At 41.4% G+C, this 27468-nt stretch overlaps 1 long non-coding RNA gene across 2 annotated transcripts in view; it reads left to right on the forward strand.

Annotated features, from left to right (window-relative positions):
• Positions 1–27468, forward strand: part of LOC113601402 (uncharacterized) — a 59298-nt gene that overhangs the window by 22673 nt on the left and 9157 nt on the right. The gene's annotated exons all lie outside the window — the stretch shown is intronic.

Below are 27468 nucleotides of genomic sequence, written 5' to 3' on the forward strand. Positions count from 1 at the left end.
CCAGGATTAACAAGATCCCAGGATATTCACATACACATGGAAGTCTGAGAAGCATTACTCTAGACCAGTGGTTCTCTGCTCTAGCTGTATACTAGAAAGTCTCAATACCCTAGCTATACTCCAGGCCAGTTGAGTCAGAATCTCTGGGGTCGGGGGGGCAGACCCTGGCATCAGCATTTTTGGAAGATCCCCTGGTGGTAACAACGTACAGTCAATGTTGAGAAGACCTGCTTTGGTGTGATTTGCTTGGTGGGAGCAAAAGGCCTCATGTTTTGTGATTTAGCCTGGAATGGGAACCTACTTTTGTGGAGGGTACAGCAAAGGGACTTCCTGGTAGTGATGGGGATCCCTTTGGAATGACATGGGAGCTGCCCTTGTCAAGCAGAGGAGCCAGACCGGACTGTACCCCATAGGCACCCCAAGGGGGGTTTACCCAATCTGGGAATACTTTCTTTTTCTGTCACCTCAAAATGTCTTCTTTTATCTGAATCCATAACCCAGGACTACATGAAAAGCTCTTATGCTTTCAAAAATCCAACTTCCTCCGACACAGGCACTTGAACATAAGTACAACCTGAATCCCAAACTGAACCCAAATATTATTTTTTTATTGAACCGTGAACTACCCCCAAAATATGTTGTGAGTTTTCATTTTCCTTCTTAAAAATCATTGTTGTGGTGAATCAGTTCACTCTGGAACTAATCCAGATGCTTTCTAAAGCCAGTCAACTGGAAGAAAATGGGGATATCAAAATATTCTCTGAATTGAACCTGAGGGAAATTCTTTGCATTGGAGACTTTGCTACGACTGGTCACTGTGGGAACTTGGCCCTGTGGCCTCATCTTTCCAGTGACTAGTTGGATGCTGTGTTCTCCTGCTTTTCCATCTCTCTCTGAGTGAGGACCTTGCCAGGACCTGTGGGGGCACCTGTGACCAATTATGGATAGGTCCAGGTGGCCTCATTAGGATGTTAGCAGGTGGCAGAGGTTGGTGTGCTCAGAAAAATGAGGAAGATGGAGGTATCCTGTTCAGGAGGAGAAGAAGGATGGGCAGGGAGTTTCTGGGGCTGCTTTGTGTTTGTTCTTTATGGTCTTAACTGCTGGCAAAGAACCATTTCCTGCCTGGAGCTCTGCTTGGAGCAGGGAGAGGGGTGGGAGTGCTGGCGAGAAAGCTGGAAGCCCTTCTCCTACTCACCTAGTCAGCAGCGCATTAGGATTCTAATCAGGCAGAAATAGCTTCCCGTCAGCTCATTACAAACTCTTAACAAGGTCCCAGCTCCAGGTCGGGGCTGCTTTTCTCCTGCTGGGGACAATGATGAGCAGCTTGTTGGAACCTTTGGTAACTCATTTGTTACAACATGTGATTCACAGCAGCAGGAGGGCTCTAGGGTGGAGGCGGTGGAGGAGGGAACAGGGGAAGAGATGGAGACAGGGGCCGCCTCACAGAAGACGGGAAGGCAAAATTGTCCAATGCTTTAGGGAAGCCAGGCCCACACCCTAATGGACAACTGGAATCTTCTGTGAATCTGGGCCCAGTTATGTGTGAGGTGACAACTGTGTGTGGGAGCAGGTGGCATCATGACCACTTGCTGGCAGAGACAAGGCCAAGTTTTTTATCCAGTGGGGACAGCACTCAGGAGCTCTGCTTTGCATGCGCGCATAGCCTGAGGCCAATCTTGAACTTACTCAGTGATTTGAAAAATATTTGCATGCCATAATTTTCCAGCTCAAAAACTATCAAGGGTTCCCAAATTCCCATTGTCTTACATTTAAACTTCTTTATTTGTCTATCAGGACTCTTCCTAAAACAACCCTACACATACCTGTCGTATTTCAAGTTTTTACCCCTATCCAAAATCCTCTATTGGAAACTCTTGAGGGCCTGATTTCTTCAGTATCTCATAGAAATAGTTAATTTTACCTTATCCCTGGTTTTCCTTCATATTCAAGTTCTCTCCATTCATCAAAGCTTAACCAAAGCATTATATCTTCTATATATCTTTTCATGGTTATGCAAACGTTCACTGGATGCCTACAGCATGGCTTAAAACAGGAATCAGCCAACTACAGTTCGTGGGCCAAATCTGGCCCACTGCCTATTTTTATAAATAAAGTTTCATTGCCACACAAGCCATGTACTGCAGTTACTTATTGTCTGTGGCTCCTTATCTACCATAACAGCAGAGTTGAGTAGCAGAGACTGTATGACCTGCGAAACCTAAAGTATTTACTATCTGCCCCTTTGCAGAAAGTTTGCCTACCCCAGCTTAAACTATAAGACATAGAACACGCTTCCTTAATTTCTTTCGAAAAGCCTCACCGGATTCTTCTGTACTCCTCCTCTCCCTATCGAGTGCCCGCTTCCCATCTTTTCCTGCTCTGAACGTCCATCACGTTTTACTGTTTGTTGCTTGTGATACTTTTCTCTAAAATTTTAAGTAGTCACCTATTGAAGGGCATGTTTTGTGTGATCCTCTAATCTGTAAGAGCTTTGAGGGCAGAATCTGTTCAGACCCACCTCCGCAACCCCTCGGTTCTTAACACAAAGATCAGTAAGTGGGGAGAGGACCTTGTTGGTTGAAGTCTGCTGTGGCTCCTGAATGGCCTCCTTGAACTGCCACAAGGGCATCACCAGCTTCTGGAAGGTCTGTGTGGATCATGGCAGCATGGTGACTGTGTTCCCACTGGGCTATGGCCATCTAGTCCCGCCCTTTAACTGGGAGCCAGACCCTGCATCCTTAATATTGAGACCAGCATTTCAGGGACGGAGGGATGTTCTGCCACTCTGAGGATGATTTATTGGATGCTACTAATCCTGGCCCATGTCCATCCCTCCTTCCTTTAACTTGAGCCTACATTTTAGGGAATTCTAGGTGTAGGACCATCAATTCCATGGAGATATCCAAGAAAAATAAAGGCTTCCTGTCTCTCAATCCTTGTTGTAAAATCACAGTGTAACTGTGGTAGGCAGAATAATGGATCTCCAAGATGCTCATGTTCTAATCCCCAGATTTAATGATGGTATTAAAATTTTTTTTTCTTGCATTTATTTATTTTTGAGAGACAGAGCACAAATGGGGGAGGGCAGAGAGAGAGGAAGTCACAGAATCCAAAGCAGCCTCCAGGCTCGAGCTGTCAGCACAGAGCCTGATGTGGGGCTTGAACCCACAAACCGTGAGATCATGACCTGAGTTGAAGTCAGACGCTCAACCGACCGAGCCACCCAGGCATCCCTAATGATATTATTTTAAAGTGCCAACGTGAGTCTGAAGCTATGATTAAGGTTAAGAACTTTGAGATGGGAGATGACCTTGGATTATCTGATTGGGTTCAATTCAATCACTTGAGTCCTTAAAAGGAGAATAGGCAGGAGAGGCCAGAGAGCTGCCATGTGAGAGGGATTTGATCCACTGTTGCTGGCTTTGAAGATGGAGGCAGGGAGTCATGAGCCCTGCAGTGAGGTCAGCCTCTAAGACCTGGAAAGCTAAGGAACAGATTCTCCCCTAGAGCTTCCAGAAAGGTAGATGGTCCTGGCAACACCTTGGTTTTCGCTCAGTGAGACCCATGTCAGGCTTCTGACCTCTAGAGCAGTCAGCTAATAAATTAGTGTTAAGACTGAATTTGTGGTAATTTGTTACAGCAGCAGCAGATGACTAATACAAAATACTCCCTACCCCGCTATTCTTTTTAGCTTGGAATGGCTGACCCTCCACTTGCACCAAATGGTTCAGTGACTCAGAGGCATATTGGGGAGGTGGCGGTCAGATGGGCATTTGCCCATTCATTACAGAAAAAAAGCCATGTTGTCCTGGAGCTAAAGCTGCACTGGTTGTCTTTGAAGTCATGACCTTTGCCTCTAAGAATAGATTGGGCAAATGTGAATGACCTTTTGCTGGCAGCCTATCGGGGAAGGGATGGACCAACCTTGTGGGTTTTTTGTTGTGTGTGTATATAAACTTTAGGTTTTTAGTACCAGCTGGTAGAACTCTGGTCCTCAGAGAACCAGGAGCCCTAAAGTTCAGGGCCTGGGGTGCTTTCCTCTGGGCACTGCTGTGGTTACAAGAATAATCGGATGAACCTTGTATCCATGATCTGGTGACATGATGATACTATACAACCCACCACCCACCGAACCTTACTGACTTAGAATGATAACCCTTTATCATAGCTCACAGGTTTATGGATTGGTTGGCCAACTCTGCTGATCTGGGCTGGGCTCATCTGGGCTTGCTTATGCATCTGTGGTCAGTTGACAGGTTGGCGGGAGGCTGATTGGTCTAGGGTGACCTCAGCTGGGGAGACTTAGCTCTTCTCCATGTGCTCTCTCATCCTCCAGAAGGCTAGTTGCTCTTATTCTCATGATGGAGACAGAGAGGGGGTGTGGGGAGTGGGTGAGGTCTCTCGAGGCCTAGGCTTGGAACTGAGACATTGCTGCCCACTCGTGCTGCTGCAGTCTGTTGGTCCAAGTAAGTTACAAGGCAACCTAAATTCAAAGAACAGGGAAATAGACTCAACCCCTTGATGGAAGGAACTACTGAGTCACATTGCAAGTGGTGTGGGAAGGATGGAGAATTAGGGCCATTTTTGCATTCAATCTGCTACAAACTCTGGGGAGGAAATAATGCCCTTGTTCCAAATAGCTCCTGATGGTTGAGGTGAACTAGGCTCCTGCCCACTTCTGGCTCCTCTCTGTAGGCTGTGAGCCATCAGAGCCTCCAGACCCTCTCTTCTCTTCACTACCTGCCCCTGCCAGTAGAAGCCATAATTCTCCCTATGAATTGCCACCCGCCAGCCCCTCCCTTCTATGTCTCTCTGCTTCAAGCCTGAGGGCTGTCGTGGGCGACCTGCTGGCTTGATGAATGCGGCTTCTGTAAACCTTCCCCTGGCCTCTGTCGCAACATCAGCGTGAAATGAACTTGCTAATACTCTGAGAGCCACAGTCCTTTTCCTCTTCCCCAGCGCGACGCATCAGATCGATCTGGCCGGGTGAGCCACGACAAACCCCACAGAAAAAAGCATCAGCAAATTTAAAGCCTCGTTCGAGGTCTTGATTCACCATAAACTAAGTTGCCGGCAGCAGGCATTGACACTTCTTCCACTGAGGTTGATACTGGGATTTATCGACTTGCCGTAAGACGTTGATATTGACCAAGACTGAGTTCCAAATGAAAAGGCCCATGGCAGTATATCTTCATTGCTCAAGTAATCCAAGGACTTGCTAATCCTTCCTTGTCCCACTCAATAATGTTTTGCAGAAATTCTTTTGGAATGGAGAGACTATCACTTAGACACAACAAGATGCTCTTTCCCCACAAGCACTCCTGAAAGAGAGATGGAGTACAAGCAGTATGTTGAGAACACGACCAAAGTGCTGGAAAATCTATTCATGCCCACACCCCAAAACCTTTCACTTTTTAGAGACTCAGTTCTATCCTCCTGGGAAACTTCCCAGAAAAAAAACACAATAGGACTTCACACGGGACCTGCTCACGAATAGTGTCAGCTTCCCTTTCTCCACTGGTCCTCAGGCTAATGGATCCCGATCCCAGGGGATGCTCTGATGTCATCCTTAGCCCTGGTCCCTGACAGTGAAATTAATGTGACATTTGGTTCTTGCTAATTTCAAGGCCCACTAGGAACACAGAGAAAGAAGGGAAAATTTATTACCTGCTAATTTATTTTCTCATTGAAATACAGTCTGCAGCCCTCACTTTAGGGGAGGATATGTTTGCAGTAGAATCATATACAGTGAGTTTTGAGTTATTTTAGGTGTCAGGGTCCCTGGGGAAACCAGCAAAGAGAAGATGAGCAGACAGAACAGGGCCAAGGAAGTAGCCCGGAGAGGCAGATAAAGGAGTGAGCCAGAGGGGCAGAATTTCCAGCCCAGCTTCCTTACTCAGCTCTGTTCTGCCTGATAGTCTCTAAAGGCCCATTCAAGGGGGGAAAACAGAGGTCAGCAGGGAGAGGCCAAGGAAGGCAGACCCACAGGAAGATGGGGCTTTCACAGATATGCGGTCAGGGAGGAACATGCAGGATGCCCAGATGTTGATCCACAGTGGGACCCTTGCTCCATGCTCCATGCAAGACCTTTGATATCATTAGCAGTGCGATCATGACTAGCCCTCCAGCTTGACACTCCAGGGGGGGGGAAGGAATTGGTCACTGCATCAAATGCATCCCAAAAAGGTACTGACACAGAGATTCTGAGCACAGGCTTGGCAGTCGGACAGTACTGGGTTTGAAACCTGGCCTCAGCATTTACCAGCTGGGTGACCTTGGGCAAGTCTCTTATCCTTTCTAAGCCACAGTTGCCTCATCTGCAAAGAGGAGGAAATAATAACACTGCCACGGCAGACACCATATATTGCCTCCTTTCCCTCTCTGCCAACAGAAGATCAGTTTTGTTCAGGTATCAGTTCAGGTGTGATCTCTGGGGAGGTGGGCCCACTTCCTGATCCAGGAACGAATGTGTGAATGAGATACAAGGGAATATTTCTGGGTGATTCTGAGAAAGATGTTCACTCCCTGGTAAGAGAAGTTTTGACATGTGCTTCCTTCCTGATGTGGAGTAGGTAAGGGAAGAATCTCCCTGATTTTGCTGCCTTCTGCTTCCTATGGTGGAAATTTGAAAAAAAGTTTTATTTATTTATTTTTTTGAGAGAGAGACGCCGCGAGTAGGGGAGGGGCAGAGAGAGAGAGAGAGAGAGAAGAAGAGAGAATCCCAACCAGGCTCTGCACTGGCAGTGTAGGGCCCGACATGGGGCTCGAACTCACAAAACTGTGAGATCATGGCCTGAGCTGAAGCCAAGAGTGGGACGCTTAACCAACTGAGCCACCCAGGTGCCCCAGAATGTAAGTTTTCATTTCTTTAGGATAAGTAACTAGTAATGGGATTGCTAGTATGTGTATATTTAACTTTTTAAGAAATTGCCAGATTGTTTTCTGGAGTGGCCATACAATTTTGCATTCTTACCAGCAAGTTCAGAGAGTTCCAGTTATTCTACATTTTCATCAACACTTGGTCTTTTGGGAACTTTAAAATTTATCTTTAGCCATTTAATAGATGTGTGGTGGACAAGCCACTGATTTTTAATTTGCATTGTTCTAATGGTTAATAATGTTGAACATGTTTTTCAACATCCATATATCCTCTTTGATGAAGTGTTTATTTTATTCCTTTGTCCATTTAAAAATTGTATTATTTGTTTTTGTATTGTTGAGTTTTAAGAATTCTTTATGTAGTCCTTTGTTGTATATGTGATTTGAAAATATTTTCTTCCAATCTGTAGTTTGTCTTTTCATTCTCTTACCAGTGTCCTTTGCAGACCAAAAGTCTTCCATTTGGAAGAAGTCTGATACTCAATTTTTTCCTTTATGGATTATATTTTTGGTGTTAAATCTAAGAATGTTTTTCTAATTTCACATCTCAAAGATTGTCACCTGTTTTTTCTACAAGTTTTATATTTTATACTTAGATCTATGATTTATTTGAGTGAATTTTTGTGTAAGATGTGAAATTTAATTTGAAATTCATTTTTTTTTTTTAGCATATGGCTGTCCAGTTGTTCTAACACCATTTGCTGAAAAGACTGTCTTTTCTCCACTGAATAGTTTCTGTACCTTTGTCAAAAATCAGTTGGCCATATTTGTGTGGCTCTATTTCTGGACTGTATTCTATTTCATTGGTGTGTGTGTGTGTATTTTTTTTCTTTTTAAAAAATGTTTATTCATTTTTGAAAGACAGAGAGAGACAGAGCACAAGCAGGGGTGGGGCGGAGAGAGAGGGGGACACAGAATCTGAAGCAGGCTCCAGGCTCTGAGTTGTCAGCACAGAGCCTGACATGCGGCTCGAACTTCGAGCCGCGAGATCTGGACCTGAGCCGAAGTCGGATGCTCAACTGACTGAGTCACCCAGGCACCCCAGTGTGTGTGTGTATTTCTTTGCTAGTACCATGTCTTGACTTACTGTACCTTTGTAGAGAGTGCTAAGATCGGGTAGCTTGATTTCTCCAATCTTATTCTTTATTTTCCAAAATTATTTAAGCTATTTATCAGCTTGGGCTGCTGTAACAGTACTGAGTATCTTAAGTAATAAACATTTATTTCTCAGCTCTAGAGGCTGGAAGTCCAAGAATAGGGTGTTGACATGGTTGGGTTCTAGTGAGGGCCCTCCTCCTGGTTCATAGATGACTGCAGTCTCACTGTATCCTCACATGGTGGAGACAGAGAAGAAGCAAGCTCTCCTTTGTCTCTTCTTATAAGGGCGCTAATCCTGTCATGAAGACCCCACCCTCATGACCTAATTAGCTCACAAAGGCCCCATCTCCATATACCACTACATTGAGAATTAAGGTTTCAACATATAAGTTTTGGAGGGGACACATACATTCAGTCCATTAGCACCGTTTTGTTCCTTTGATTTTTGTATACATTTTAGAATTAGCTTGCCCAAATCTATACAAAAATCCAGTTGGGAGTTGGATTAAAGCTGTATTGAATCTATTGATCAATCTGGGAAAAATAGACATGTTTACTATATTGATTTTTCTACTTCATGAGCATGGTATGCCTCACCATTTATTTAGGTCAAATGTGAATTATTTCACCAGCATTTTATTATAGTTTTCAGGATACAGATTCTACATGTATTTTGTTAGATTTATATCTAAGGATTTAATTTTTTGAAGTTATAAATGGTATATATTTTTGCTAGTATCTGAAAATATGATTGAGTTTTCTGTGTTTATCTGGTAGCCTGTGACCTTGCTAAACTCATCTTGTTTCCAGGAATTTTGTTGTTTTCTTAGGATTTTCTACCTTGAAAATTGTGAATAAAGTCAGTTTTATTTTTTCCTTTCCAATCTGTTAAGATTTTCACCTGAATGGGGCTGGTGAGAATATGTTTTCTTCCCAGTCTAGGGGAAAAGAATTTGATGTCTCACATTTAACATGATGTAGCTGTAGGGTTTCCCTAGATGCCCTTTATTAGGTTGAGAATGTCCTCTTGCACTCCTAGTTTACTGGGATTTTAGAGTGATTAGATAGTGAATTTTGTTAAATGCTTTTCTGCATCAGTTGATACAATCCTAAGGGTTTTCTTCTTTGGGCTGTTGATATGGTGGATTGCATGGATTGATTTTCCAATATTGAATCATCCTCGCATTTCCAGAATAAACTCCACTTGTCCTTCTATATTTTCCTGGACTTAATATGATAATATATTTTTGAAAATTTTAAATCTGGGGCGCCTGGGTGGCGCAGTCGGTTAAGCGTCCGACTTCAGCCAGGTCACAATCTCGCGGTCCGTGAGTTCGAGCCCTGCGTCAGGCTCTGGGCTGATGGCTCAGAGCCTGGAGCCTGTTTCCGATTCTGTGTCTCCCTCTCTCTCTGCCCCTCCCCCGTTCATGCTCTGTCTCTCTCTGTCCCAAAAATAAATAAAAACGTTGGAAAAAAAAATTAAAAAAAAAAAAAGAAAATTTTAAATCTATATTTATGAGGGATATTGGACTCTAGTTTTCTTTCTTTTTCTTTTTACCTTTTTTTGGGGGGAGAGGTGATATAGTCTTTGGTTTTTGGAGTCAGGGTAATCGTAACATCATAAATTGAGACAAAATGCTCCTTTCTTTTCTATTTTCTGGAAGACATTGTCTGGAATTGGTATTATTTATTCCTAAACGTTTGGTAGAATTTGTTAGTGAAATCATTTAGTCCTGTGGCTTATGTTTTTTGGGAATGTTTTAAACTATAAATTAAATTTCTCTAATAGTGATAGTACTATTTGGGTTATATATTTCATTCTGGGTGAGTTTGGGTAATTTGTGATTTTTAAAGACTTGATCCATTTCATCTAAATTTTTGAGTTTATGTGTGTACAATTGTTCATAGTATTTCTTTATATCCTCTTAATGTCTGTGGGGTTTATAGTGATAGCACCTTTTTCAATCCTGATATTGGCAATTTGTGTCTCTTCTCTGTTGTTTTTGTTTGTTTGTTTTTGGTTGGGTTTTGTTTAGAAGTTTTCAGTTTTATTGATCTTTTCATATAACCAGCTTTTGGTTTTTGTTGATTTCTTTTTATTTTCAATTTCATTGATTTCAGCTCTCTTTATTACCCCTTCCTTAACTTGTTCTCTGTTTATTTTGCTCTTTTCCCTGCCCTAGTTTCTTACTATGAAACCCTAGATTATTGTCTTTAGACCTTGATTATATTCCAGTATAATCATTTAATGCTATGTATTTCTCTGGAAGTACTGCCTTAACTACATCTCACACATTTTGATGTGTTGTATTTTCACTTTTATTTAGCTAAAAATATTTCCCAATTTCCCTTGAGACTCATCTTTGACCCCTGGGTTATTTGAAAGTGTGTTGTGTTGTTTAATTTCCAAGTGTTTGGAGGTTTTTCCTCCAAACTAGTTTAATTCTAGTGTGGTTGGAAAACATTCTTTGTATGGTTTCAATTCCGTTAAACTTGTTAGAGTTTATCTTATGACCTACAACATGGTCTGTTTTTGTGAATATTCCAAGAAAATGTATATTCTGCTGTTCTTGGGTAAGCTGTTCTATTGAGAAGGATATGTTTTATTAGAGAAGGATATTTTTCTGTGATTGGGTGGAGGGCTCTATTAATGTCAGTTAGATCCAGTTTTTGATGGTGTTGTGTAGTTCATCTATATTCTTGCTGTTTTTCTGTTTACTAGTTCTATTTATCATTAAGGGCATTCAAGTCTCTAGCTATAATTATATATTTGCCTACTTCTCCTTTCAGTTCTTTTCAATTTTTGCTTCCTGTGTTTTGATCTCTGTTGTTAGATATAAACTTAGGATTGCTATTTTTTCTTGGTGAATTGACCCCTGGTAATTTTCTCATTTCTTCTTCTTCTTCTCCTTCTTCTTCCTCTTCTTCTTCTTCTTCTTCTTCTTCTTCTTCTTCTTCTTCTTCTTTTTTTGGCTGATATTAATATTGCCCTGCTGACTGTCTTTTGTGTAGTGTTTGCACAGTATACCTTTTCCCTTATTTTTACTTTTTAACCTGCCTTTATCATTTTTTTTGAAGTGAGTTTCTTATAGACTGCAAATAGTTAAGTCATGGGTTTTAAAATATCTATTCTGACAACATCTGTCTTAATTGAGATGTTTAGATCACTTTCATTTAATGCAGTTATTGATAAGTTTTGACCTAGGTCGACCATTTTATTATTTATTTTATGATTGTACCCTCTTTTTTGTTCCTTGAATCCCCCTTTTCTTGCCTTTATTTAGACTATTTAAACAGTTTTAATTTTTTAATTGTTTTTATTTAAAAATTTTTAATGTTTATTTATTTTTGACAGAGAGACAGAGTGTGAGTGGGAGAGAGACAGAGAGAGAGGGAGACACAGAATCCGAAGCAGGTTCCAGGCTCCGAGCTGTCAGCAGACAGCCCAATGCAGGGCTTGAACCCATGAGCTGTGAGATCATGATGTGAGCTGAAGTCAGACAACTTAACTGACTGAGCTACCCAGGAGCCCCTAAACAGTTTTTAGTATTCCATTTTAATTAATTAATTTTTTGCTTATGTCTCTGTACATTTTTTCAGTGGCTACTCTAGGGATTACAATATACATCTTAACTTTCCAAAAACTACTTAAAGGCAATATTTTACCATTTTAGGTAGACTGTAAAAATCTTAGCAATTGTCAGACCCTCTCTTCTCTCTGTTTTATGGTATGGTTGTCTTACATAGTACATCTGTGTACCTTGAAAGGTCCACCAGATGATGTTATAATTCTAGTTTGGATTATCAAACATATTTTAAAGAATTTAAGAGATGAAGAAGAGTGTATCATGCTTAACTAGACACTTACCCTTTCTGGTGCTCTTCTGTCATTCTGATGTTCCACATTTTCTTCTGGTATTATTTCCCTGTTGCCTGAAGAACTTCCTTTAGCAATTCTCCTAGAGGAGACTGGCTGGCAATAGATTCTCTTAGTTTTCCTTCATCTGACAAGGTCTTCATTTCACCTTAATTTCTGGAGGGTATTTTTGATAAGTATAGACTCCTAGGTGGTAGTTCTTCACTCTCAGCAACTTTAAGAAGGGTGTGACTCTCTTCCTGGTCTCCATGGTTTCTTATGACAAATTCACAGTCATTGGAATTCTTGTTCTCCTATTGATAATGTGTTGTTTTTCTCTGGTTGCTTTCAAGACTTTTATTTGGTATTTAGTTTTCACCAAATTGATTACGATGCGTTTGGGCATGAGTTTCTTTGGGTTTATTGTGTTTGGGGTGAGTTGATCTTCTTGAATTTGTAAGTTGATTTCTTTTTCCAGATTTTGGAAGTTTTCAGCCATCATTTGTTAAAAAAATGTTTAGCAGCACACTATCTCTTCTCTCTGGGACTCTAATTTAACACGAATACTAGAACTGATTTCTCTAATTCTTAAATCATGCTCTTTTGCCTTGTCTCCCTCTTTTTTCTGCTTCATTTCTCTCCATAAGTTTGTCCTCTATATTGTTGATTCTCTGCTCTGCCTCATCCATACTTGCTGCCACGGCATCCATTCGAGATTGCAGCTCAGTTATGGCATTTTTTATGTCATCCCGACTAGCTTTTATTTCTTTTATCTCCGCAGAAAGGGATTCTAATCTTTTTTCGATTCCAGCTAGTATTCTTATTATTGTGATTCTAAATTCTGGTTCAGACATCTTGCTTGTATCTGTGTTGGTTAGGCCCCTGGCTGTCATTTCTTCCTGCTCTTTCCTTTGGGGTGAATTCCTTCATTTCATCATTTTGAAGGGAGAAAAGGAATTAATGAAGTAAAAAAAGTTAAAATTACAAAAATTAAAATAAAAAAATTAAAATAAAAAAATTAAAATGAGAAAATTAAAAACAACACACACACACACACACACACACACACACACACACACAAATCAAATAAATGATGCTAGATCCTAGGTGTGTTTTGGTCTGCGTGTTGAAAGGGGCTTGACAGATTAGAGAAAAAAGGGGAAAGAAAAAAAGGAAATCATTTGAAAATTTGAAAAAATGAATACACTGAAATAAAATAAAATGAAATGATGGAAGTAAAATAGAATTTGAAAAAATTTACACAGAAGTATGAAATATGGTAGAAAAAAACAATTAAAAATGTTTTTAATAAAAATTGAAAATAACAATTTTTTTCTCTTTCTGTATTTAAGAAAAAGAAAAGAAACAAAAATGAGAGAGAGGAAAAAAAAGAAAATGGAATAGATGGACCACCGAACAGACTGAAATACGATTCAAATTACTTCGTTTTCCCCTAGAAGTCAAGCTATGAAGCGCTTTATAGTCCAAAAACTAAGCAGGCGGAGAGATTTGTGTTCCTGAAGAGTGAGGTTGGCCTAGTTGGGCGGGGCTTAGTGGTGTAACAGCTCCGTTCTTCGCTAGATGGTGCTGCTTAGCTTACTGGGGTGGATTGTCGGGGCACTCATAGGTGTGTATGTACATGTGTGGGAGTGGTGAAAATGGCATCACCCAGCTACCCAGTGTCTAGTTTCGGAATTCTGTTCTCCCTGATCAGCACTTGTGCACCCGTCCTTTGTCTTCAGCCTCCATCCTCTCCCCACTTTTACACTGTCCATGATGAAGACCCAGGCAGAACCTTCTTCCTGAGTTTTATTTTAGATGCGGCTTTTTTTCCCAACCCCTTACTTCTAAGGGACTGTGGCTTTGACCTGCTCAGACCTTCTGGGGGAGGGTCTCACTAAGCAATTGCTGGTGCCGGCTGCACCCAGGAACGTTCACGGGACTGTGCTGTGGCCGATGCCCAGAGACTGTGGCTGGGCGCCAGCCCGCCCCAGAAAAAGTTCACACGATCATGTAGCAACAGTGTTTCAGGGGTTATGGTAAGTCACAACACACATCTGGCACCAGGCTTTACTCCCAGAGATCTTGTTCCAGCACTAGTGAATGTGGTTGTTCTCCCAGGTCCACTGGGGACTTTGCCTGTTGGGGGACCACACAGCCTCTACCAGATGTCCTCCCAGCAGGGGAACCACCTCTCTCTATGTGGCCCGAACACCACAGACTTCACTCTGCTCCTGGGGATTCACCCTTCCTGCCAGAGCACTGCCAGGTATCAAGCTGCATAGTTTCAGACTCTGTGCTCCCCCTGTTTATAGAGTGTTAATGGAATTTAAACCCTCTCCTTTCTCCTTTCTCCCTTTTTAGTTCAGTCCCTGCTGCCGTTTCCACTTTCCACTTTCTCTCCAGCTGCTTTTGGGAGGTGTGCTTTTCCCGTATTCCCCCCCCCCCCCGATCTCCATCCTCTCTCTGCACACAAAAACAGCTCCCTGCCCTCCGTGGCTTCTCTTTCCCCCAGTTCACCTCTCCATGCCATGTACTTGCTGAGTTCTGTGGTTCAGGTTGTGCAGATTGTTGTGTTAATCCTCAGATCAGTTTTCTAGGTGTGCAGGATGGTTTAGTGTTGATCTGCCTGTATTTCATGGACATGAGACACACAGAAAAGCTTCCATGCTGTTCCACCATCTTGGCTCCTCCTTGATCATTGTGTTTCTTAAATACATATTGACATACAGCTAGGTCTCAGCTTCTTATGCTTACAGTGTTTAATCAACTACAAAACAAAAGGATATAAATTAAGTGCAGGGGCGCCTGGGTGGCGCAGTCGGTTAAGCGTCTGACTTCAGCCAGGTCACGATCTCGCGGTCCGTGAGTTCGAGCCCCGCGTCGGGCTCTGGGCTGATGGCTCAGAGCCTGGAGCCTGTTTCCGATTCTGTGTCTCCCTCTCTCTCTGACCCTCCCCCGTTCATGCTCTGTCTCTCTCTGTCCCAACAATAAATAAACGTTGAAAAAAAAAATTAAGTGCAAACAAAAGTACAACACAAAACAATTCAAATCAACATCGTTTATTTAATGTGACAGATGATGTTTGCTGAAACTGAATAGCTGTTCGTACTGTGAATTGTAGTGCATAACTGGGGTACAGACTCTTTTGGCACATCACTGCTCCCTTGCCCTGAGTGATGACTCAGTTCTCCCACAAATTTCTCTATCGAACCACTGTACCACCCTGAAACTTCCATCTGCACAGTGTGATATGACATCATTTGGCCTATCTTTAACTCAAGAAGAATTTACATATAAGTTAGTCTCTCTCTTTTTCTCTCTCTCTCTCTCTTTCTTTACCAGCCTAACGTCATTAAAGTAGTAGTCATTGGTGCCAACACTTGTGTGAATGGCATCAAAACCTCTGATGCTGAAGTCTTTCAGCAGGACTTAGTTCTGAGGCAGTCAGCCAGAGAGGATCTGGAATATGTTAATATTAGAATCTTAAATCTACTAGCCAAATGGAAAACTATTCCATTAAAAATGTAGTTTAAGAAAATTATTAAGACTCAGAAAACATGTTTGTAGATTCCCATTTAAGAAACATTGAAGTATTGTTCAATATAATTATTTCAACAAACATTATTACCTCCATCCTACAACGAGGAAACTGGGGCTTACAGGTTAAATAACTTGGCCAAGGTCTCATAGCTGATAAATAGCCAAGTTGGTACACACAGAGAGCACCCAGCCTGTCCATCTCCAGAGCCTTCACTCCTAACTGTGACTTACTCAAGGCTGTTTTCTCATAAAAGCTCATGCTATGATCTGGTGGCTCAGTTGGTTAAGGCTCTGACTCTTGATTTTGGCTCAGGTCATGAACTCTTGGTTCATGGGATGGAGCCCCACGTAGGGCTCTGTGCTGACAGTGTGGAGCCTGCTTGGATTCTCTTTCTTCCTCTCTTTCTTCTCCTCCTCTGCTCACTCATATGCTTTCTGTCAAAATAAAATAAATAAATTTTAAAAATATCAAAAACATAAAAGCTCGTGCCATAATCTGTTTTTCCAAAGTGGGAAGAGGCTACACAGGACCTCCAAACTACCTCACATAGCTTCCCTTCATTCCTTGATCTAAGTCCTTTATGTTTCTCTAAAGAAAGACTTGTTGAATTCTACCCTCAATAAAAGGAAGAAAACAAGGAACATAGAACAGTGTTCACTTTATTACTCTAAATTTCCTTTATGTCCTTATTACTGTACAGAAATGCATTTTTCCACAGGTGTGATACTGCACAGTTAATCACACAGTTAATCACTCCCTTTTCTCTTCAATATATGGTACTCTAGCTCACAGGCCAGATGTAGCACTTTTTACATTATATCATACTTGCCTTTCTTTTCCCAAACTGTGAGCCTTTTGGGGACAGAGAATTCATCTTCCATATCTTTGTAGCATTGGAAGAGCACTGCACAGTTTGATGCGCATTTTCTCAGTTGAATTATGTCATGATCTCATATGTTAATTGGACACATGTTAAAATAAACCTGATCTCTTGGTTTTCTCCCTGGATATTTTCCTACCCTAATCGTGTGTGTGTGTGTGTGTGTGTGTGTGTGTGTGTGTGTGTGTGTGTGTCTGTGTGTGTGGTGACTGTTGCTGTCTTCATGATGATGGAGAGGTAACTTTTGCTAAGGGCTGTCAGAGTACCAGAGGCAGTAATCAGCTGGAGAAAGTGGCCATAATCAGGTTTCCTGCTTCTATCAGTGCCTTGGGTCCTGCAAGACACTATAGCATCTTGCTGGAGCCCATCCCACGTGGGAGGCCCCAGGAAAGGCCCAGAAACACAGCTATGGGGGCTTTGTCCATCCTCCTTTATAGTCTACAGGGTCTGGGCTGAGAAGGCAAAGTTTTTGGAAACTTGAAGGTTGACTTCTGTGTATGTCATTACTGTTAAATTAGGGATTGGAGGAGGCAGAGAAATGGGACCTCTGTGATGAAAGTTCACACCTGCTTAGAGACTATTTGCCCTGGTGGGTGTGAACTGAGTGGGCAGTGGGCTCTTGGATATACTTGATGTAAGCAGTGAGGGATAAAATACTTCTGGGCCCTCTGAGGACACATATATTATCTCAGGAATCTCTGAAATGAAAAGGGAGGAAGGGAGGCTCTGCTTTTACCGTTTTTCTTCACTCTCTCCCTCTCTTCCTCATTTTTCTTCAAGAATTTATTGACTGATGATTGGGTAATATGATGTGGTCTATATATACAGTGAAATATTACTCAGCCATCAAAAAGAATAAAACCTTGCCATTTGCAACAATGTGGATGGAATTAGAGGGTATTATGCTAAGTGAAATAGGTCAATCAGAGAAAGAAAAATACCATAAGATTTCACTCATATGTGGAATTTAAGAAACAAGACAGATGAACATACGGGAAGGGGGGAAGAGAAGAGAGGGAAACAAACCACAAGAGACTTAACAATAGAGGGGTGCCTGGGTGGCTCAGTCAGTTGAGCGTCGGACTTCGGCTCAGGTTGTGATCTCACAGTCTGTGACTTCGAGCCCCGCATCCGGCTCTGTGCTGTTAGCTTGGAGCCTAGAGCCTGCTGCGGATTCTGTGTCTCTGTGTCTTTCTCTGCCTCTCCCTCACTCTCTCTGTCTCTCTCTCTCTCTCTCTCAAAAATAAATAAAAACATTAAAAAAATTTAAAGAGACTTGACAATAGAGAACAACTGAGGGTTGATGGAGGGAGGTGGGTGGGGGATGGGCTAGATGGGGAGTGGGTATTAAGGAGGGCACTTGTTGGCATGAGCACTGGGCATTGCATATTAGTGATAAATCACTGAATTCTACTCCTGAAACCAATATTGCACTGTATGTTAGCTAACTAGAATTTAAATCAAAAAAAAAAAAAAAAGAATTTATCTGAGCACTTGCCATGTGCTAGAGTTGGGTGATATACCTGTAGAAAAACCACACCAAGAAGTTCTCCATTTAGCATGGGACATTACAGACAATTATGTAGAGCAACAATGACATCTATGCAAGGAATCGGGGGTAGAGTGGGGAGCACCTGACTACTTAGAATGGGAGGTAGGAACTATGGAGGGGAAGGGTTTGTGATGGAGCTGGCATTCGTCATGAACACTGGAGAAGTTTTCCTGGTGGAGAAGTGAGGCAGGGCACCCAGAAACAAGAAATGATACATAGAAAGGTTTGGAGGTATGAAGGGGAATTGGATAGGTGTCCAGGAAATAGGGTGTATAGCGTTCCAATAAAACCTATGTGTTAGCAACTCAAAATAAAGTCTGTCTGTTGTAGACCATTATCACAGTACACTGGTGTTGGTCTTGGGAATTTTGACTATTAGTGACTTTGAGAAAATGGAAATTGATATTAGTTAACATCTAGATAAAATACATTAATCAATTGTGAATGTATTTTATTAGATAGACATGGGTTGTTGTGTATCTGGAACATAACATGTCAGGAGGGTGAGAGATTGGAGAATGAAATGAAGATGCATAGGGCCAACTTAATGTTAACTTGCTACTTGTGTGAAGGTTTTTTCTTTTTTCCTCTTTCCCCCTTTTTACAATGGAAAAATCTTAAACACACATAAAGATGGATTAGTATAATGAAGTCTTACATACCCATAGCGCAGCTTTAGTGACCACCAACTAACTTCCACTTTTGTTTCTTTGATTCTTTCAATTTTCTTTTTTAATTGTTGGAGCATCTTGAAGCAAATTCAGTACCCATAGATACTTCAGGATAATTTCTCTTTTAAAAAATATAACCACAGAGGGGCGCCTGGATTGCTTAGTCGGTTAAGCGTCCGACTTCAGTTCAGGTCATGATCTAATGGCATGTGAGTTCGAGCCCCACATCGGGCTCTGTGCTGGCAGGTCAGAGCCTGGAACCTGCCTCAGATTCTATGTGTATCTCTGTCCCACCCCCACTCTCACACTGTCTCTCTCAAAAATAAATAAGCATTAAAAAAATTAAAAATATAACAAAAAAAATATATATAGGATTATTTCTTTTAAAAAATACAACTACAATATCATTTTCACACCTGACAAAATAAACAAAAATTCCTTAGTATCAAGTAAAATCCAGTCCATGCTCAATTTTCCCTGATTGTCTGAGAAATGTCTTTTTTCCGGCAGTGTTTAAATCACAACCCAAACACAGTCCACATATAGCGTATGGATGATTTGTCTCTTGTCTCTCAATCTGTATTAGTTCTCTATGCACTCACCCTCTGACTTACGACAAATTTTTAAAAAGTTTTTAATTTTAGTAAAAAATTTGTTAGGAAACTGGGGTTTTTTTCCTGCAGAACTTCCAGAGTTTGGATTTGGCTGATTGTACCCTTGCGGTGCTCTTGAACAAGCTCTTCCAACTGCCACATTTCCTAGGAACTGATAGAGCTAGCAGCTGTTCAAATACAGGCTCTTTCTTTTGGCAGAAAGGCTTCGTAGTTGATGCTTCCTATTGAATTACTAGTTGTTCCGGGGCGAGTGAAGTTAACTTTAGTTACTGGGTTCAGGTAATGTCAGGCTAATCCATTCATTATAGAGTTTGTATTAAGGTTTTGGGTAGGCTAGGCAAAAACAGGTTTGCTTTACAAAGACCCACCTGCTGACTATATGGAGAACGAGACTAATGAAGTGATCCCGGAGACAGTGAGATCAGTTGAAAACAATTGCAGTGGTCTAGGTGAAAAATGAAAATTTCTTGCTAAGGTAAGGGTTGTAGAGGTGGACAGGAGGGTCCACATTTGGGAGATATTAAGCAGGAAGAGGTGTCTACTGGAGGCAGGGGTAAAGAGGGAGAATGCAGTTAATCATTTAGCCTATTTGTCTTTTTTTCTCTAGATACATCATACCTTAGTTGATTTCATTCATTCCCTTGGTTTTTAATCCCCTTATATGCTGGTAACTTCAGAAAGTTGTATCTTTGGCCTTAGCATTTCATCCTGAACTTCACACATTTATATCCGATTGCCTGCTGAATATCTTCACTGGGATCTTATCCTTCCATGTCCAAAACTACTCTTATCTTGTCCCCGCCAACCAGCTTCTCCCCCAGTCTTCCCCATCCTATTAAAGGCACTACTAGTTGTTCAGACAAAATCCCTAAGAGTCTCCTTGTTTCTTACCTGTCCCTTATACTCCCATCAAGTTTTGTCAGCTTTACCTTCAAAACATATGTGAATTTGAACCATTCTCAGTGACATTGTTCTGGGCCATGATTTAATCATCTTTCAGCTCATCCTCAGATCTCACTGTTTTTACTCTTGCAGGAGACCAGGTAGGAGAGGTAGACAAAAAGATTTAAGGCTTGAGGGTGGTGCCTGTTAGAATTCCTCTTCAGTTCTTGGCAAAGACAAACTGCTCATTCTTCTTTGCTCATCTTTACTTTCCCTCTAGTCCTAAGGCATTCAGTACACTCTCTTCACAATGGTAATGTGGTAGATCACACAATGGCCCAAGTTCTTCAACCCTATCTGGATCTACAACTTTTGCCACATAACTTGGCAGTGCTCTCCACTGACCCTGGGCTTGATGATGTGAATGTTAGCAAAGTTTGATGCAAGCAGTGGCTTGAAAAATGCTTGGACAATTGGGCTTGGTCTTCCACTCTTGCACCTCTACCATTACTATGAGAATATTCTTGAACTAGGCTGTCAGGGCATGGGAGATCTGTGAAGCAGAGAGCTAAGGCTGGCCTGGATAAAATAATGGCCAGTGGACTCCCAGATACATGACTGATTTGAGCCAGGATCAGAAGAGCCTCTTAGCCAGTCACTCCAGCTGCACGAACAATTAGAGTTTTGTGGTTGTTTCTTTTTGTTATGCAGCATTGTGGCAATAGATAACCAGGGGATTCCAAATTTGTATCTACCACATGGATCTTTTCTCTTAACTTCAGCTTTGTATATCTCTCAGGTGCCTCTTTTGGATATATAATAGACAGTTCCAGCAAAACATGACCAAAGTCTTTGATTAGCAGCTCTTTCCCTAAATGTTCCCATCTTATGACAGCTCCATCATTCATCTAGTAGCTCAGGTCATAAAGTAGGAATCATTTTTTATTCCTTAATTTTCATTGTATCTCTCATCCAAATTATCAGGTTGTTTCTCTGTTATTTTCAGAATATATCTAAACGCATCCATTCTTCTCTGTTTCTACTACCAACCACTTTAGTTCATGCCCACATAAACTTCCTTCTGTATCATAGTCACCTCCTACCTTGTCTCTGTTTTCATCCTTAACTTATAGTCAAGTCTCAAAATGCCAGCCAGAATAATTTGAAAAAGAAAATTCCTCAGATATGATATCAAAAGAACAGAAAATAAAAGAACAAACAGATAAATTGAAGAACATTGAAATTTCTTCAATGTGCTTCAAAGGGCACTTCAAAGGGCACTATCAAGCAAGTGAAAAGGCAACTAAAAAATGGAAGAAAATATTAACAAATCATGTATCAGATATGGGATTAATATCTAGAATATATAAAGAGCTCCTTAAATTCAGCAACAAAAACCAAACAGTCTGATTAAAATATGGGCAAAGGATTTGCATAAATACTTATCCAAAGAAGATATACAGATAGCCAAAGAACACATGAAAAGATGTTCAACATCACTAATCACTAGGGAAATGCAAATCAAAACCACAATGCAAATCAATACCACCTCACATCCATTAGGATGGCTATTATCAAAAAACCAGAAAATAGTAAGTGTTGGCAAGGATATAGAGAAATTAGAACACTTGTGCTTTGTGGGTGGCAACGTAAAATGGTGCAGCTGCTATGAAAAAGAGGTGGTCTCTCAAAAAATTAGAAATAGAATTATCATCATCTAGCAATTCCATTTCTGGATACATACCCAAAATAACTGAAAGCAGGGACTTGAACAGGTATTTGTACAGCCATGTTCACAGCAACACTTTCAAAATAGACAACAGGTATAAGCAACCCAGTATTTATCAACAGGTGAATGGATAAACAAAATGTAGTACATACATACAAGGTAGAATTATTCATCCTTAAAAAGGAAGAAAATTCTGACCCATACTACAACATGAATGAACCTTGAAGACATTATGCTAAATGAAAGAAGATAATCACAAAAGATCAAATACTGTATGATCCTACTTACGTGTGTGGTACCCAGAGTAGTAAAATTCATAAAGGTAGAAAGTAGAATGTTGGTTTCTAGGGTCTGGGGGAGAGGACAATGGGGAGTTATTGTTTAATGGGTACACAGTTTCAGTTGTAGAGAATGAACAAAATTCTGGAGATGAATGGTATTGATGGTTGTACAATATAAATAGGGGTGCCCAGTGGCTTAGTGAGTTAAGCATCTGACTCTTGATTTCAGCTCAGGTCATGATCTCACAGGTTTGTGAGTTCAAGTCCTGCATTGGGCCCTGTGCTGACAGTGTGGAGCCTGTTTGGGATTCTGTCTCCTTCTCTTCCTGCCCCTCCCCCACTTGCTGTCTATCTTTCTCTCAAAATAAATAAAAATAAACTTTAAAAAATTAGTTAAAAATCAGTATAAATAAACTCAATGCCACTAAACGGCACATTTAAAAATGGTTAAAATGATATAATTTTTGTTATGTATATTTAATACCCCAATTTAAAAATATGGCATGAAAAAAAACCTTTCCTCAGGCATTCAAAATGCATTTCACAATCTTTTGATCAAATCAATAATATAGCAAAAAAGAAACTCAGGGACAATGAAATAAAATTATTAGCCTTTTTTTTTTGGTTTACTATAAGGTAGTATCTATTTTTACACTATTATTCCCCAGAATCTATTTTATATTCAGGTTACACTATAACTCTTTAGCTCCTATCTTACATCTAAATTATTTTCTCTGTCATATGAAGACTGACAACAGAATGTGATTCATGGCTAGTTAGTTATCCCATTTTGTATATTTTGAATACAATCAAACAGATTAAAATTTTAAAAATTGTTCAGCATTTGAGATGTACAATTGAATATATGTATTATACATGTATGCATATCCATAATATATATATACATGTGTAAGTTATATGTTTTTACAAGAATATACCCTGTATTTTCTTTTTTTTAATATATGAAATTTATTGTCAAATTGGTTTCCATACAACACCCAGTGCTCATCCCAAAAGATGCCCTCTTCAATACCCATCACCTACCCTACCCTCCATCCCACCCTCCATCAACCCTCAGTTTGTTCTCAGTTTTTAAGAGTCTCTCATGCTTTGGCTCTCTCCCACTCTCACCTCTTTGTTTGTTTTTTTTTTTTTTTCCTTCTCCTCCCCCTTGGGTTTCTGTTAAGTTTCTCAGGATCCACATAAGAGTGAAAGCATATGGTATCTGTCTTTCTCTGTATGGCTTATTTCACTTAGCATCACACTCTCCAGTTCCATCCACGTTGCTACAAAGGGCCATATTTTATTCTTTCTCATTGCCAAATAGTACTCCATTGTGTATATAAACCACAATTTCTTTATCCATTCATCAGTTGATGGACATTTAGGCTCTTTCCACAATTTGGCTATTGTTGAGAGTGCTGCTATAAACATTGGGGTACAAGTGCCCCTATGCATCAGTACTCCTGTATCCCTTGTATACCCTGTATTTTATAATATAAATGTCATGTCTTTCACCCCCTGATCGGAAAGCTTTCACATGTTTCCCATCTCAACCCTTTCCATGGCCTTCAGGCTCCACAGAACCCAAATTGGTCTATCTTTTCAACCTCATCTTTTACTACCTTTCTCCTAGCTTATTTTGTTCTGGTGACCTTGGCCTTCTTGCTTGGATTCAAATTCCCAAGTTTGGTACTGCCTCAAGGCCTATGTATTTGCTGTTTCCTCTGCCTGGAATATTTTCCTTCTAGACATCTGCCTGTCTCATGCTTTTGCTTCACCCTGACCTGGGTTCAAATGTCAACTCCTCAGAGGCCTATTTGGCCATTCTATCTAAAACAGACTCCTCCCTCCACTTCATAACCCATGACTTGCTACCTCATTGTTCTGTTTAGATTTCCTGTTAGTACTCATCACTACATAAAATTACATTCCATACTCATACCTTTTCTGTCTCTGTCTTTCATCTACCTTGTTGACCACAGCATCCCCAGCTTCAATAAGACTACCTGACACACCAATGACATTCAATAAATGTGTGTTCAATGCATGAACTCTACAAATGTTTATTGAGTTCCTACTATGTGCAGACACTGTGGACTTAGTTTTGTCCTCTGTGTGGAAGATTATACTATTGCCTGGCACAAGATGTTGAGATAGGGAGTACTGAGGACAGTTAAGTTGTTTAGATGGGTTTGGTTTGAGATACCTTGGACTAGCAGGTAGAGATGGAGAAGGGAAGTTGTAACCCTGGTATGGAAATCAGGGCCTCTAGAGAGATAGGCAGGAATGTAATAGAACTTACAGAACTCTACACAGGGACTGACTACCAGTCTGTCCAATCTGGGATTCTATCTCTGATGGGGAGAGAGGGGGTATTGAGGGAAGAGTGGTCATGGTGGTTCATAATATCAATAGTAAGGTCCATCCTAAGTGGAGCTTTGAGTTATGTGGCTATAGGACCTTTGAGTAATTGTCCCCAGAACCACAGGCTTTCTCACCATCTCCCTGATGTCGGACATTCCCTCAGGCAGGAAAGTGGCTCACTTGGTTACCAGAGGGAAGGTAGAAAGGCAAGCATTCCCCCTCCATCTCATTCGAGAGACATATAGATGACTTATACTGGAATTTCCCAGATGCCAGGTTTTGGGAGTTGGATGGAGAGAGAATCTGAAGTCTGGGGCAAAGAGCAAGGGAAATAGGAAGATGGGTCTAGAAATTTCAGATACTAAAGAGCACTAACTTCTGACAAGTCATTGCCCACAAATTTCCTATATAAAAACTGCCCTGGGGGTGCCTGAGTGCCTCAGTAGGTTAAGAGTCCAACTCTTGAGTTCAGCTCAGGTCATGATTGTGGTTCCTGAGTTCAAGCCTCACATCAGGCTCTGAGCTGACAGTGCAGAGCTTGCTTGGGATTCTCTGTCTCCCTCTCTCTCTTCCCCTCCCCCACTCACTCTCTCTCAAAAATAAACATTAAAAAAAACCCTGCCCTTACATTCATATAACACTTCATAGCTTATAAAATATTACATTGAAAAGTCAGGTGCCCCTAAAGTTGCATCCCACATGTGGGATCTCTGGAAAATTAACCTCTACTAATGTCCTCATTTATAGACCACAGTAATAACCTATTCCTCATGGTACTAAAAGAGACAACTTATGTAAAGTGCTTAGCCCACTGCCAGCACATGCACATTCAATCAGCATTTGTTTCCTTCACTATTTCCTTTACATTATCTCGCCTGAAACTCACACCAATTCTGGGAAGTAAGTTTGGCGTTTATTGTTATCATCCCACTTTACAGATGAAAAACCAGGATCAGAGAGATTTATTCTGACTTTCCTAAAGCCATACAAATTTCAAATAGGAGAGTCAGGATTTGAATTCAGGCCTTTCATCCCTAAGTTGTCTCCTCCCACCCTGCTGCCTCGTGTTCTTCTCTGACCATGTTGGAGTGTCCCATGGCGGAGAGAGTTCACCACAGGTCTGTCCTGTAGGTCAGGAGGATGCTGCCATCTTTGCTTTTGTTATAATATGCTTTTGAAAACATATAGAAGCAGAATGTCTGAAAGCTGGACAATGGACTTACATGTTATCAATGGCATTCTGATCAAATTATATAATCTGTAATTACATCTTACCTTTTAGACATAACCTTTGTGTCTCTATTTCTAGCGCTTCACTTGCCTTTAATTTCACTTTTCCTTCACGGTTGAATGCAGACTTGGCTGGCTGGAGAGCCCTGAGTGGCCAGTCAAAGCTAATGGTTCACCTTTGCCTCCATTGTCCTAAGTTTATGAGACTTTTCACTTTCTTACTAGTATCAACACTTTCCCCTTCCCTTTCCTGATTATTAAAAAAAAGTGGCAAATTGAACACAATATTTATTTTTTTATTTTATTTTTTTTTCAACGTTTATTTATTTTTGGGACAGAGAGAGACAGAGCATGAACGGGGGAGGGGCAGAGAGAGAGGGAGACACAGAATCGGAAACAGGCTCCAGGCTCTGAGCCATCAGCCCAGAGCCTGATGCGGGGCTCGAACTCACGGACCGCGAGATGGTGACGTGGCTGAAGTCGGGCGCTTAACCGACTGTGCCACCCAGGCGCCCCGTTGAACACAATATTTAGACCATTGCACAGCTGTACTGACAATGGTAGTGATCTTGCTGACTCCAATTGGTGAGTGAAGGCATGGTCATTTTTCCATGGCTCAATGGAGTCGGCTAATTCCCAAAACCTAGAAGGGTGACTGGTGTGTAAGGCACTGAAGATTGTGCTGCTTGCACTTTAGAAGGGGGGATGTGGGTCATGAACTGCCTGCATTGTCCTGAACTCGTGTCTAGCCAGGAGGTGGCGCCCTTTCGCTGCCCAGTTGATAGTGGTGGGTCCATACTGTGGGGAGGGAAAAAATGAGCTTCTGTAGCTTGGACTGCCGTTTCAGAGGTTCTGAGACACAGGGCCCAGATTTGCCTCTTCTAAACAGCCACATAATGCACTTGATGAAGGAAACTGCATGGGGCCTTACTTCTTCAGCCACCAGAGCCATTTCTCTGTCCCTTCCTTCTAGAGATTCTCTTCCCTGAGAATGAGCAGTGGGGTCTGGGAAAATGATCAGAACGCAGCCTTGTAATGAAGGTGAAGGGAACTGAGAAAGATGACAGATGAGGAGCTGCTTCTTACAGTGCTTGCTTCTCTCTCTCTCTCTCTGAATCTCCCTTCTGCTCTTGTTCTGAAGTAACAAAGTTGTCCTGTATTTCTGCACACAGAACTCCATCCCCAGGCAGGCTTGTGACCTGAGCTGCTATTTGCCCTAAACCTCTTTTGTTTTAGATAGACTGTGGGGGATCTAAGGTCTAAACTGGGAAGAAAGGAATGGGAGAAATGAAAATCAGAGAAGAACAGGAGGAAAGAGACAGCCGAACAGACATCAGAGAGAAAAACAGAAAGACAGATACACAGAAAGACAGAGATACAGAAAGAGACAACGTGGGACATATGCGAGGGTGGGGGCACTGATGTGGAGGCAGAAGGATAGATCTGCATCCCAGCTCATCTACCTCAAGCTCTGTGAAGTTGGGAAAAATCACCTGACTGCTCTGAACCTCAGTCTTCTCATCTGAAAATGGGAATAATTTTACTTCATCTGTATCACAGTGATGAGGACCAAAGGGAAAGCATTGACACTCTAGTTACCGTGGCTATTACCTGATGTCAAGCCAGGCCTTAAGAGAGAGGTTGTGGTCCTGGCATATGTTGAATCCTAAGGGTGGGCATAAGCGCTATCAGAAGCTCTGGGAGAAAACTCTAGTCCCCTGTACCCTAATCCTACTTTCCCAGAGGATTTTATAGCAGGAAGTTTTCCTGGTTCCAGCTCCTGGGCAGAGGAGCCTCATTGCCCAGGGTGGCATTGTGTGCGTGTGTGTGTGTGTGTGTGTGTGTGTGTGTGTGTTTGTGTAGGCACTTCTAGGTTACTCTCTTC

This window comes from Acinonyx jubatus, chromosome B3, assembly GCF_027475565.1.
Source record: "Acinonyx jubatus isolate Ajub_Pintada_27869175 chromosome B3, VMU_Ajub_asm_v1.0, whole genome shotgun sequence".
NCBI lineage: Eukaryota > Metazoa > Chordata > Mammalia > Carnivora > Felidae > Acinonyx > Acinonyx jubatus.